This window comes from Dermacentor silvarum, chromosome 10 (genome assembly GCF_013339745.2).
Source record: "Dermacentor silvarum isolate Dsil-2018 chromosome 10, BIME_Dsil_1.4, whole genome shotgun sequence".
Lineage (NCBI taxonomy): Eukaryota > Metazoa > Arthropoda > Arachnida > Ixodida > Ixodidae > Dermacentor > Dermacentor silvarum.
The window spans coordinates 160,337,310-160,350,272 of record NC_051163.1 but is presented as its reverse complement, the minus strand read 5'-3'; the positions used below and the strand labels follow the sequence as shown (position 1 = coordinate 160,350,272).

The window sequence follows — 12,963 nt, the reverse complement described above, 5'->3', positions numbered from 1 at the left end:
ACGATAACTATTTTGACTAATACACAAGACGCAAAATCCATCTTGCACAGTGCGAGAACTTTTATTTCTATTCCTGCTAATGCACAATTTAAAAATTATTATCGGGAAGCTTTTTTTAAATATTAATTTTAAAATAGTAATGTGAGATGAGACATCGCCATGGCTGTGGACATCGCCATCGTCAAGTTTGCACATGTTCTTTGCGTTCGTTACATATACCGTGTGCGTTGCACGTGTTTCTTCGTCGTTTCTTTGCCATTTACTGAAGTTTAGCTCCGGCGGCGAATTCTTGGATGGATATCGAGTGAAACATCCTTAAAAGCAACATGTGCGTGTGACATTTCCTGGGCTATTTGTGAAAATGCCAGGTCACTGTTGTGTTCCCGGCTGCCGCGGGAACTACGACGGGGAGAAGGCTGTGCGCGGGTTCACTTTCCCGGCTGACACTGACAGAAGAAGGCAATGGTTAAAAGCCATTCCACGTGCTGATTTCGTACACGGAAAGCGCTCAGTGGTAAGTTACAAAATCGTGACATTTATTCCACGATCTGTAAACGTTGACATGCTGCGCGACGCCAGTTTTCAGTATCTTGTGTTCACTGTTTCACTCGTCATGTTAGCTCTCCTAAATATGCCAACTTATTTCCGTTTTGTGTCCAGGTCTGCGAACGGCACTTCCGAGCGTCAGACATTCGGACTTCTTCTAGTTATGTGGACTCGAAAACAGGCAAGGTCGTCGAGGCAAAATTGAAGATTGCTCGCCTTAGCCCCGACGCCGTTCCTTGTGTTTTCCCGAACTGTCCCGCGTACCTCTCCGCACCCGCTACAGCCACGTCTCGAGAGGCACCTGATGAAAAGAGGATGCGCCTTGAAGCAGCTTCCTTGCGGGAAGCCATCGCCGCATCACTTCAGACCTACGAGGAGGAAGAGTCAGGAAACAATATCGACACTTTCCAGACTCTGTTGGAGCGAGTTTCGGAAATCAAGCTTTCCAGCTTCTGGAATGTTATTTCTCGACCCACCTGCGTGGTTTTTTTCGGTCTTGCTTCTGTTGATACCCCTTCTATTTTTCTGTCGATCACGATCTCACAGGACCTCACTGTGAAAGTTTATTGCCGAGATGTGCAGCTCACTACAACTGATGGCATAGATACCATCCCTGTGAAAATTAATGATATGCGCCTCTTGACCCGCCTGCTAGATGATGTTGAGGCCTTAGATCACAAGATTTTGCCTAAGGAAGAGGAGAGAATTAAGCGTATACTGACGTTGACACTTTCTCTTCTTCAAGATGCCTCAAATTGCGAGCTGTCGAATGTTGAGCAACTGAATGCTGTCCGATTTCTCAAAGAGCAAGTTGCTCTTCTCCTTGTGAAGCACTGCAACTCATTGCGGTATTCTCCAGAGTTGCTAGTGTTTTCGAGCATTTTATATACAGTTTCTCCGCATGCCTACAGGTTTCTCCGCAGTTCTGGAAACATTAGGCTACCACATCAGTCAACAATACGTCGTATATGCGATTCCTACAAAGTAAGCCCGACACACGAGCAGCAAGGGGCTTCATTCCTATCCTACGCAAAGAAGCTTGCCACTACGATGAAGGAACATGAGAAAATTGTCGTTCTCATGATGGACGAAATCCACTTGCAGCCTTATTTTGATTATAAGGGAGGCGTAATTGTTGGTGCAGCATGTAATAGCTCAAATGCAGCGAAGACAGCTCACGTGTTCATGATGCAAAGCTTGCTTTCATCTCAGAAAAATGTAGTGCACATACTTCCGGTAGAGCGTATCAGCGCACAGCAGCTTCATAATATTTTGCACAGCATTATTACTGAGCTGGAGAATGTCGGTTTACGTATCATTGCAGTGATAAGTGACAACAACTCCATCAACCGTAAGACAATGTCACTTTTTGGGGCGCCCTGCAAACTTCAAAGTGTATATAGACACCCTGCAGACTCTGAACGCCCACTTTTTTTTCTAATTGACCCTGTACACTTATTGAAGTGTGTGAGAAACAATTGGATCAATCAGCGAAATGCTGGAACGTGCATGTTCTTTCCTAGCCCCACAGGACCTAGCGAAAAACCACCTATACTCACAGCTTCATTTAAAACTCTTCGAGAGCTTCACTCAAAAGAACAGAGTCAGCTGATTAAGTCTGCACCAACGCTTACAAGAAAAGCTCTTAATCCATCGAACATTGAGCGCCAAAATGTCATGCTTGCGCTAAAAATTTTCAACCCTTCTACAGCGGCAGCTCTTCGGACATGTGGGCCCAGACTTCAGTTCGAGCATGTGGTTGGAACTGCAGAGCTTTTAGAAATAATAACAAAGTGGTGGAGCATTGTAAAGACATGCAACAAGGGCATTCGGCTTCGTGACGAGCTGCAGTCACCTATTACATCAGTAACAAGTCCCTAGGTCCAGTTTTTGTTGAGTGTAGTGAAGTGGCTAGATCTGTGGCAGTCACTCAAGTTTGACACAGGCATACTTACAAGGGAGACGCACAGTGCCCTCCGTCTCACGACAGACACCTTAGTAAAAGTGACAAAATATTGCTTAGAGGAAATGCACTCTGACTATGTGCTGTTAGGAAAGTTTCAGACCGATTGTTTGGAAGAGAGGTTTGGCAAGTACCGCCAACTCGCTGGTGCGCAATACCACATATCCATAAGACAAGTGTATGAGTCTGAGCGAAAACTTCGTTTGCAAAATATTCTGGAGCTCCCAGAAATGGAAACTGCAACAGCTGCAGTGGCAGTAAACGATGATGTGCTCGACAAGTTTGACATTGAGGTTGCAGACGATGACTATCAGAAGAAGGCACCGAATCTCCATGCAACCACCTACGTTGCTGGTTACTGTGCCCATGCTGCGTTCAAAAAACTTTCATGCATGTCTTGCAAAGGAAATTTGATGCTAGAAGACAACATTGAGGTTGAAGGTGGGGAATTAGTGCAGGCCATGACCCGTGGCGGTCTCAAGTTTCCTCAGCCTGCAATAACAAACGCTGTTCTTACAGCAGAAATAGTTCTGGACAAACTGAGGAGCGAACAGTATGCAACACAATTTCATGCACTGCCAAATCAAAAGGAGGCTCTTTTGGCACTCACACATGATTTAATAATTGACAGCATTGATTTCGATGTGTGTGAGAATGGACACACCCCGCGAGTGGTGATGCACCACGTCCTATGTGCAGCAGCTAACACGTTATTAAGTAACTTTTGCAAAAGAAAAAATGATCAACTTGTAGCTGAAAAGGCCGCGAAAGAAAAAGAGCGAAAACTGAAGACTCTGAAAAACTAACTGCTCCACGCACTTGCGACTGCTTTCTTGCATTATTCAATGTCAGTGCTTCGTTTTGCTTGCTTGCTTGTGACTGTATTCATTGGTTACTGGTGGATGTTAGTTCCGAAACCGGTTTTCGTGTTGTATTTCTGTACACAGTGTATTTTCTTGTGCCTGCGGAGCATCTTTAAGTTGTGTTGGCTTAATGCAATGTCAGCTTTTGTGGCGAAACAGCTTTGATGAACTGCTCACTTCTCATGTTTCTCTCCTGAAAATAAAATATGACTTCTGAAAGTCTCTTTCATTCAGCATTTAAAATAGAAAATGTTTGAAACGTAGCTTCACAAATATGCATATTGATACATAATAAAATCAGTAACGGTATGTCGAAAGGTAAGGGGTGCACCTTCGCGCAAACGAGGACGAAAAAAATCAGGCTTTTTGCAAGAAAAATATGGTTCCCAAAAAAGAATAATTGTTTCAAAGCGGCATTCTCAGCTCGCTGAACTGTATAGGAAAGCCAAGGGGTCGCGGAAGCCGTACGTCCAGCGCCGTCGTGGTAGGGTGACGTCACTGAGCCGTGGAGAGGCCTTAAAGTCTAGGTGGTGTTGGCTCGAGCCGCGGCCACGAAACGGCAGCGGCGACAGGCCGATCCCGCACTTCGGGCTCGCGAAGCCGGTAGCTACGTACCTCAACCTAACGGAAACGTCGAACTGAAAACTAATGGCAACTTGAGTCGACCCCCTGGCTGCTTCGCATACTACTCAGGATACCCTACGGGAAGATGGTGTAATTTTTTTTATATTGACACGTACGAAAGCCGACGCGTTTCGCCGCTGATCAGATTTTCGACGATCGCCGACTGTGTTCGCCGCTATCGTTGTGCTTTGAGTGTACCTTGCTTTTGTGGGCACAGGTTCGCCCAATAAACAACCAGTTTCGTCATACACAGTTTTACGACTGTTTTCTTCAGCGTCACTACTACGTGACATCTGGTGGAGGTGCTAGTGCGTTCATGCAGCGAACGCCCCCGCAAAGCCGCGATCCAAGCCCGAAACCGGAAGACAACGGCAACGTCACCAAGGACCAGCGAGCTAGCCGTAGGCAGCAAGGACTTCTGCCGAAGTACGGACTTCTTCCCGAGAAGACCACAGCGATCATGGGCAAGTCAACGACCCCAATGGCAGCCCCAGCGTCCCCCATCCTGCTGCAACAACCTCGGGAGCCACCGACCTTCCGTGGATCATCGGCTGAAGACCCTGAAACCTGGCTGGAGACATACGAGCGGACCGCGACGTTCAACAAATGGAGCGACGACGACAAGCTGCGCCATGTCTATTTTTCGTTGGATGACGCTGCTCGGACCTGGATTGAGAACAGAGACACCACCCTGGTTACGCGGGACCTTTCTCGTGAAAACTTCGTGAGGACCTTCACTAGTGTCGTACGAAAGGAGAGGGCAGAGGTTCTCTTAGAAACCAGAGTGCAATTGCCGAACGAGAACATCGCGATCTTCACGGAGGAGATGACTCGCCTTTTCCGCCACGCCGACCCCGACATGTCTGAAGAAAAGAAAGTTCGGTTCTTGATGCGGGGTGTCAAAGAGCAACTATTCGCCGGATTGATGCGCAACCCGCCCAAGACTGTCGCCGAATTTCTTTCCGAGGCTACAATAATCGAGAAGACGCTTGAAATGCGCGTCAGGCAATACAACCGCCGTGCCCTGACCAACTGCGCCGACGCTCAAGCGCTAGGCGCCGACGACCTGCGCGAGACCATCAGAGCGGTCGTTCGCGAGGAGCTGCATAAGCTCTTTCTCAGGTCGCAGCCTCACGTGGCATCTATCGCCGACTTCGTCAAGACGAAGTTCAGCGCTCACTTGGAGTTCCCGATGTGCAGCCACCATCGCCGCAACCCCAGCCGGAAGCGCTGACCTACGACGCCGTCGCCCGTCGTCAAGGCCCCCCTCCGCGCTCGCGCCAGAGCCCCGTAACGCCGCAGTTCCGTCGTCCACCGCCGCCGCCGCCAGCACGCCCGCCCGTCGCCTAGCACAGCTAACAGAGGAAGACGGACATTTGGCGCGGCCCCGACCACCGCCCGCTCTGCGATCACTGCGGGGAAGCCGGCCATGTCTACCGCCGGTGCCCATACCGCGAGATGGGCCTACGAGCGTTCCCGGTCAACGCGCCGCGTCCCGATCGAGGTGAATGACCGCGCGACATCGCCGACTACCTCGCCGGAGCCCAGTGGCCACCACCACGATCCTCACGCTCGCCGTCACCAGGCCGCTACATCTCGCCGCATCGCCGTCAGTACAACGGTCCCACCCGGGGCCGATCTCCCAGCCCCAACCCGGGAAACTAAAGGCAGAAACCGATGGAGGTGCGGTTGCTGTACGACGCAATGCCGAAGATCCTCCGACGCCGCCGACGACGACGATTCGCGATTCATCGCGACGAGATATCAGCACGCCGCCTAGCAACAGCCTTGACCGCACTTCGCCGCTGAAAGAAGACCTTCCGACGCGACCTAGCAGAAGCAGAGCAAGCCGACGCAGCCGTGATCCGACGCCACGAATTAAGCGCAACGCCAGACGCCGGTCTACCGATCTAGACGTGCACATCGATGGCCATAACGTCACCGCTCTCGTCGACACTGGAGCCGACTATTCCGTCTTCAGTGGCCCGTTCGCCGCCAAGTTGAAGAAGGTGAAAACAGCCTGGCAAGGACCCGATATCCGGACAGCGGGAGGCCACCTAATAACGCCGACAGGAATCTGCACAGCGCGAGTCACGGTAAACAACCGCACTTACCCGGCGAGCTTCGTAATCCTGCACCACTGCTCCAGGGATGTCATCCTAGACATGGACTTTCTAAATCAACACGGTGCAGTCATCGACTTAAGGTCCAAGTCGATAACGCTTTCAACGCACAATGCGATACCACCGGATACAAGCATAAGTTACCATGCCTTGAATGTGCTTGAAGAACAAGTCACCGTTCCGCCTCGCTCCAGCGTAATCATTTCCGTCGGTACCGAAGTGCCTGCAGACATGGAGGGCGTCATCGAGGGCGATCATCACTTACTGCTCGATCGTGAAATTTGCGTCGCTAGAGGCATAGCTGAGCTACGTGAAGGGAAAGCAAGAGTGATGCTCACGAACTTCAACGACGAATACAAGCACATTAACAAAGGCACAACGGTCGCCTACATCGACGAAATAGTACAAGCGAGCAGTGCTTTCGCCTTCACGGATTCCAGTGCACCTGCAACGATGACTATAGTACCTGAACCAACTTTCGACGTCAATCAGAACCTTCCTAGGCATAAGAAAGAACAACTAAAGGCTCTACTCCTGCAATACGAGGACTGCTTCTCGTCGTCGTCAAAAGTTCGACAAACCCCTGTCGCCAAGCACAGCATCATAGCCGACGAAAATGTCCGGCCACTCCGTCAGAGCCGGTACCGAGTTTTGGCGCGCGAACGCGAGGCCATAAGGCAACAAGTCGACGAAATGCTACGCGACGACATCATCCAGCCGTCCAAGAGTCCGTGGGCGTCCCCCGTGGTGTTAGTGAAGAAGAAGGATGGAACCCTACGTTTCTGCGTCGATTATCGTCACCTCAACAAAATCACGAAGAAGGACGTATACCCCCTCCCAAGAATTGACGACGCCTTGGATCGACACTACAACGCAAAGTATTATTTGTCGATGGACCTCAAAACCGGCTACTGGCAAATCGAAGTCGACGAGAGGGACCGGGAGAAGACTGCGTTTATAACACCAGACGGACTGTTCGAGTTCAAGGTCATGCCGTTTGGTCTTTGCTCGGCGCCTGCCACTTTCCAACGTGTCATGGATACAGTACTGGCACGCTTGAAGTAGCAGACTTGCCTCGTCTATTTGGACGACGTCGTTGTGTTTGCCTCAAGCTTCGAGGAACACCTCCGGCGCCTTGAAACAGTTCTTCAAGCAATCAAGACCTCCGGACTCACGTTGAAGCCAGAAAAGTGCCGCTTCGCATATGAGGAGCTCTTGTTTGTGGGCCACGTCATCAACAAGTCTGGAGTGCGCCCCGACCCTCAGAAAACTGCGGCCATCTCCAACTTTCCTCCGCCCGCTGACTAGAAGGCAGTGCGTAGATTTCTTGGACTGTGCGCCTATTACAGGCGCTTCGTCAAGAATTTTTCACGGATCGCTGAGCCACTGACGTATCTCACGAAGGCCGACGTCGAGTTCAAGTGGCAGACGCCGCAAGTCGAAGCATTTGAAGAACTGAAGCGACGCCTGCAATCGCCGCCAATACTTGCGCATTTTGACGAAAATGCCGATACCGAAGTACACACCGACGCAAGCAGCGTAGGACTCGGCGCCGTGCTTGTGCAGAGGACTGACGGACTAGAAAGGGTTGTAAGTTACGCTAACCGGTCGCTATCGAAGGCGGAAGCAAATTATTCCACAACAGAAAAGGAGTGCCTCGCCATCATCTGGGCTACATCAAAGTTTCGCCCCTACCTCTATGGCAGGCCTTTTAAAGTTGTGAGCGACCACCACGCCTTGTGTTGGCTAGCTAACTTGAAGGATCCTTCAGGTCGCCTCGCACGATGGAGCCTGAGACTTCAAGCATTCGACATCACCGTCGTTTACAAATCCGGGCGAAGCACTCTGACGCCGATTGTTTGTCTCGCGCCCCCGTCGAACCGCCGCCACAAGACGACCAGGATGACGACAGTTTCTTGGGACCCATCAGTGCCGACGAATTCGCCGAACAAAAGCGAGCCTACCCGGAACTAAGGAGCCTTGTAGACTACCTGGAAGGCAAGACCGTCATTGTGCCGAAGGTGTTCAGGCGAGGATTGGCGTCGTTCTTCTTGCAAAACGGCATTCTCCTAAAGAAGAACTTCTCGCCTCTCCGAGCCAACTACCTCCTCGTAGTACCCTCAGCATTGCGTCCAGAGGTTCTGCAAGCTCTCCATGACGACCCAACGGCTGGACATCTTGGTTTTTCCCGCACTCTCGCGAGGATACAAGAAAAATACTACTGGCCTCGCCTCTCTGCCGACGTCGCCCATTACGTAAGGACATGCCGAGACTGTCAGCGACGCAAAACACCGCCGACAAGGCCAGCCGGACTTCTACAGCCAATCGAGCCACCTCGCCGACCGTTCCAGCAGATCGGGATGGACTTACTGGGGCCTTTTCCGACGTCGACTTCCGGGAATAAACGGATCGTCGTCGCTACGGACTACCTCACCCGCTACGCCGAAACAAAAGCCTTGCCCAAAGGCAGTGACGCCGAGGTAGCCCGATTCTTCGTTGAGAACATCCTCCTGCTGACAGAGGTCCTCATCACTGGCAGAGGCACGGCCTTTACGGCAGAACTAACTCAAGCCATCCTGCGATACAGCCAGACAAGCCATCGCCGCACCACCGCCTGCCACCCGCAGACGAATGGCCTCACCGAGCGCCTAAATAAGACCATCGCCGACATGCTGGCAATGTACGTCGACGTCGAACACAAGACGTGGGATGCCATCCTTCCGTACGTGACCTTCGCATACAACACGGCCGTGCAAGAAACGACGCACATGGCGCCGTTCAACCTGGTCTACGGCAGGAACCCAGCAACGACGCTTGACGCCATACTACCGGACGTCGCTGACGAAGAAAATCTCGACGTTGCCACTTATTTGCAGCGTGCCGAAGAGGGTCGACAGCTCGCCCGCCTGCGCATCAAGAACCAGCAGAGGACCGACAGCCGACACTACAATCTTCGACGACGCTACGTCGAGTACCAGCCCGGCGACCGTGTTTGGGTCTGGACTCCGATACGCCGACGAGGACTTAGCGAGAAACTGTTGCGTCGCTATTTCGGACCATATAAGATAATCCGACGTATTGGCGCACTGGACTATGAGGTCGTACCAGACGGCATTTCGCAATCACAGCGGCGCCGGGCACGACCCGAAGTCATCCATGTGGTGCGTCTTAAACCTTTCTACGCCCGCTGACGACGTTAGGTACTTTGTTACTTCGTTATTGATTTTTTTTTTGGTTTGTTTATTGCGCGTGGTTTTGTTTTCGCTTTCGTGTTCTTAGCATCGGGACGATGCTTTTTAAGGGGAGGGTATTGACACGTATACATGTTTATCTTTCACCGGTGGCCGCTTTCCACCGGCTAACAGGTGTTGAACGTTATCGCTCGGCGCAGGACGCGCCTGCATCGGAAGCTTCTCGAACGTTATCGATGCTTCTATCCTTCGTCTGTGGTCACTGACGCTCATGTAATCTGATTGTATGAGCGACGCGAATTGTCTAGAACTTTCTGGAAGACACGCGGGCATCAGGGATTAATCTGGAACCTTCGATGACTCAGGTATAAAAGCCGACGCGTTTCGCCGCTGATCAGATTTTCGACGATCGCCGACTGTGTTCGCCGCTATCGTTGTGCTTTGAGTGTACCTTGCTTTTGTGGGCACAGGTTCGCCCAATAAACAACCAGTTTCGTCGTACACAGTTTTACGACTGTTCTCTTCAGCGTCACTACTACGTGACAATATGCGATTCCTACAAAGTAAGCCCGACACACGAGCAGCAAAGGGCTTTATTCCTATCCTATGCAAAGAAGCTTGCCACTACGATGAAGGAACATGAGAAAATTGTCGTTGTCATGATGAACGAAATCCACTTGCAGCCTTATTTTGATTATAAGGGAGGCGTAATTGTTGGTGCAGCATGTAATAGCTCAAATGCAGCGAAGACAGCTCACGTGTTCATGATGCAAAGCTTGCTTTGATCTCAGAAAAATGTAGTGCACATACTGCGGGTAGAGCGTATCAGCGCACAGCAGCTTCATACCATTCTGCACAGCATTGTTACTGAGCTGGAGAATGTCGATTTACGTATCATTGCAGTTATAAGCGACAACAACTCCATCAACCGTAAGACAATGTCACTTTTTGGGGCGCCCTGCAAACTTCAAAGTGTATATAGACACCCTGCAGACTCTGAACGCCCACTTTTTTTTTTCTAATTGACCCTGTACACTTATTTAAGTGTGTGAGAAACAATTGGATCAATCAGCGTAATGCTGGAACGTGCATGTTCTTTCCTAATCCCACAGGACCTAGCGAAAAACCACCTATACTCACAGCTTCATTTAAAACTCTTCGAGAGCTTCACTCAAAACAACAGTCAGCCTGATTAAGTCTGCACCAACGCTTACAACAAAAGCTCTTAATCCATCGAACATTGAGCGCCAAAATGTCATGCTTGCGCTAAAATTTTTCAACCTCTCTACAGCGGCGGCTCTTCGGACATGTGGGCCCAGACTTCAGCTCGAGCATGTGGTTGGAACTGCAGAGTTTTTAGAAATAATAAAGTGGTGGAGCATTCTGAATGTAAAGACATGCAACAAGGGCATTCGGCTTCGTGACGAGCTGCAGTCACTGATTACATCAGTAACAAGTCCTCAGGTCCAGTTTTTGTTGAGTCTAGTGAAATGGCTAGATCTGTGGCAGTCTCTCAAGTTTGACACAGGCATACTTACAAGGGAGACGCACAGTGCCCTCCGTCTCACGACATGCACCTTAGTAAAAGCGACTAAATATTGCTTAGAGGAAATGCACTTTGACTATGTGCTGTTAGGAAAGTTTCAGACCGATTGTTTGGAAGAGAGGTTTGGCAAGTATCGCCAACTCGCTGGTGCGCAATACCACATATCCATACGACAAGTGTATGAGTCTGAGCGAAAACTTCGTCTGCAAACTATTCTGGAGCTCCCAGAAATGGAAACTCCAACAGCTGCAGTGGCAGTAAAAGATGATGTGCTCGACAACTTTGACATTGAGGTTGCGGACGATGACTATCAGAAGAAGGCACCAAATCTCCATGCAACCACCTACGTTGCTGGTTACTGTGCCCATGCTGCGTTCAAAAAACTTTCATGCATGTCTTGCAAAGGAAATTTGATGCTAGAAGACAACATTGAGGTTGAACGTGGGGAATTAGTGCAGGCCATGACCCGTGGCGGTCTCAAGTTTCCTCAGCCTGCAATAACAAACGCTGTTCTTACAGCAGAAATAGTTCTGGACAAACTGAGGAGCGAACAGCATGCAACACAATTTCATGCACTGCCGAATCAAAAGGAGGCACTTTTGGCACTCACACATGATTTATTATTCACAGCATTGATTTCGATGTGTGTGAGAATGGACACACCCCGCGAGTGGTGATGCACCACGTCCTATGTGCAGCAGCTAACACGTTATGAAGTAACTTTTGCAAAAGAAAAAATGATCAACTTGTAGCTGAAAAGGCCGCGAAAGAAAAAGAGCGAAAACTGCAGACTCTGAAAAACTAACCGCTCCACGCACTTGCGACTGATTTCTTTCATTATTCAAAATCAGTGCTTCGTTTTGCTTGCTTGCTTGTGACTTGTTTGCTTGTGACTGTATTCATTGGTTACTGGTGGATGTTAGCTCCGAAACCGGTTTGCGTGTTGTATTTCTGTACACAGTGTATTTTCTTGTGCCTGCGGAGCAGCTTTAAGTTGTGTTGGCTTATTGCAATGTCAGCTTTTGTGGCGAAACAGCTTTCATTAACTGCTGACTTCTCATGTTTCTCTCCTGAAAATAAAATATGACTTCTGAAAGTCTCTTTCATTCAGTATTTCAAATAGAAAATGTTTGAAACGTAGCTTCACGAATCTGCATATTGATACATAATCAAATGAGTAACGGTATGTCAAAGGTAAGGGGTACACCTTCGCGCAAACGAGGACGAAAAAAATCAGGCTTTTTGCAAGAAAAATATGGTTCCCAAAAAAGAATAATTGTTTCCAAGCGGCATTCTCAGCTCGCTGAACTGTTGGGAAAGCCAAGTGGTCGCGGAAGCCGAACGTCCAGCGCCGTCGTGGTAGGGTGACGTCACTGAGCCGTGGAGAGGCCTTAAAGGTCTAGGTGGTGTTGCCCCAGCTCAAATGGCAGCTTCTCCGCCTAACCCTCCCGAGATCATGCAGCCTGCAGCACCTCGAGAACATCCAACGCAGTCAGAAGTGACGCCGCAGGAAACGATGACACAGACTCGCAGCGGTCGTATAGTGAGACCACCGCGGTGGTTGGACTTGTAGGGACCTGTCCCATAAAAGGTGAAAAGGAGGGATGTAGAGGTCACCACCTGTGTGCCTTGTGCAAGTAGGCATAAGGTGGCGCTACAAAGACCTTGCATAAAAGGTGCTTTGGGAGAGTAGGAATAAAGTTTTGTTTTTGGTTTCCGCTTGCCAGTAGTCCGCCTCGTCCCTCGGCTCCTGTGCTGAACAAGTACAAGTAATTTCCCGTATGTTGTCCTTGGTGATATTGTTGGCTTCTTATGAAATTGTTACGGGGAGAATATATATATATACAATGGAGATATTTACAAGGTAAGGCGCACAACGCTACAGCAATCGTTCAGGAGAGCGCGTGCACACCAGAAAGCCACGCCGTCGTCGTCGTTATCGTCCAAGCACCGACCACAGGATCGCCACTTGTGACATTACCCGCCGGCGGCAGAAGCACCGTGCCGGTGTAATTAGGGCCCGGGCCGAGAGTGGTACGGTTTAAGGCGCGAGACATGGACTATGTCATTCGCGATTGTTGCAGAGGCCGACTTGGGATTTAGCGGA

General features: G+C 50.0%; 2 pseudogenes; both read left to right on the top strand.

Annotated features, from left to right (window-relative positions):
* The first annotated feature begins 505 nt into the window (after nt 1–505).
* LOC119466260 (uncharacterized) lies at nt 506–12,160 on the top strand (annotated as a pseudogene).
* On the top strand, nt 10,214–11,661 carry LOC119431340 (uncharacterized; annotated as a pseudogene).
* Nucleotides 12,161–12,963: the final 803 nt, after the last annotated feature.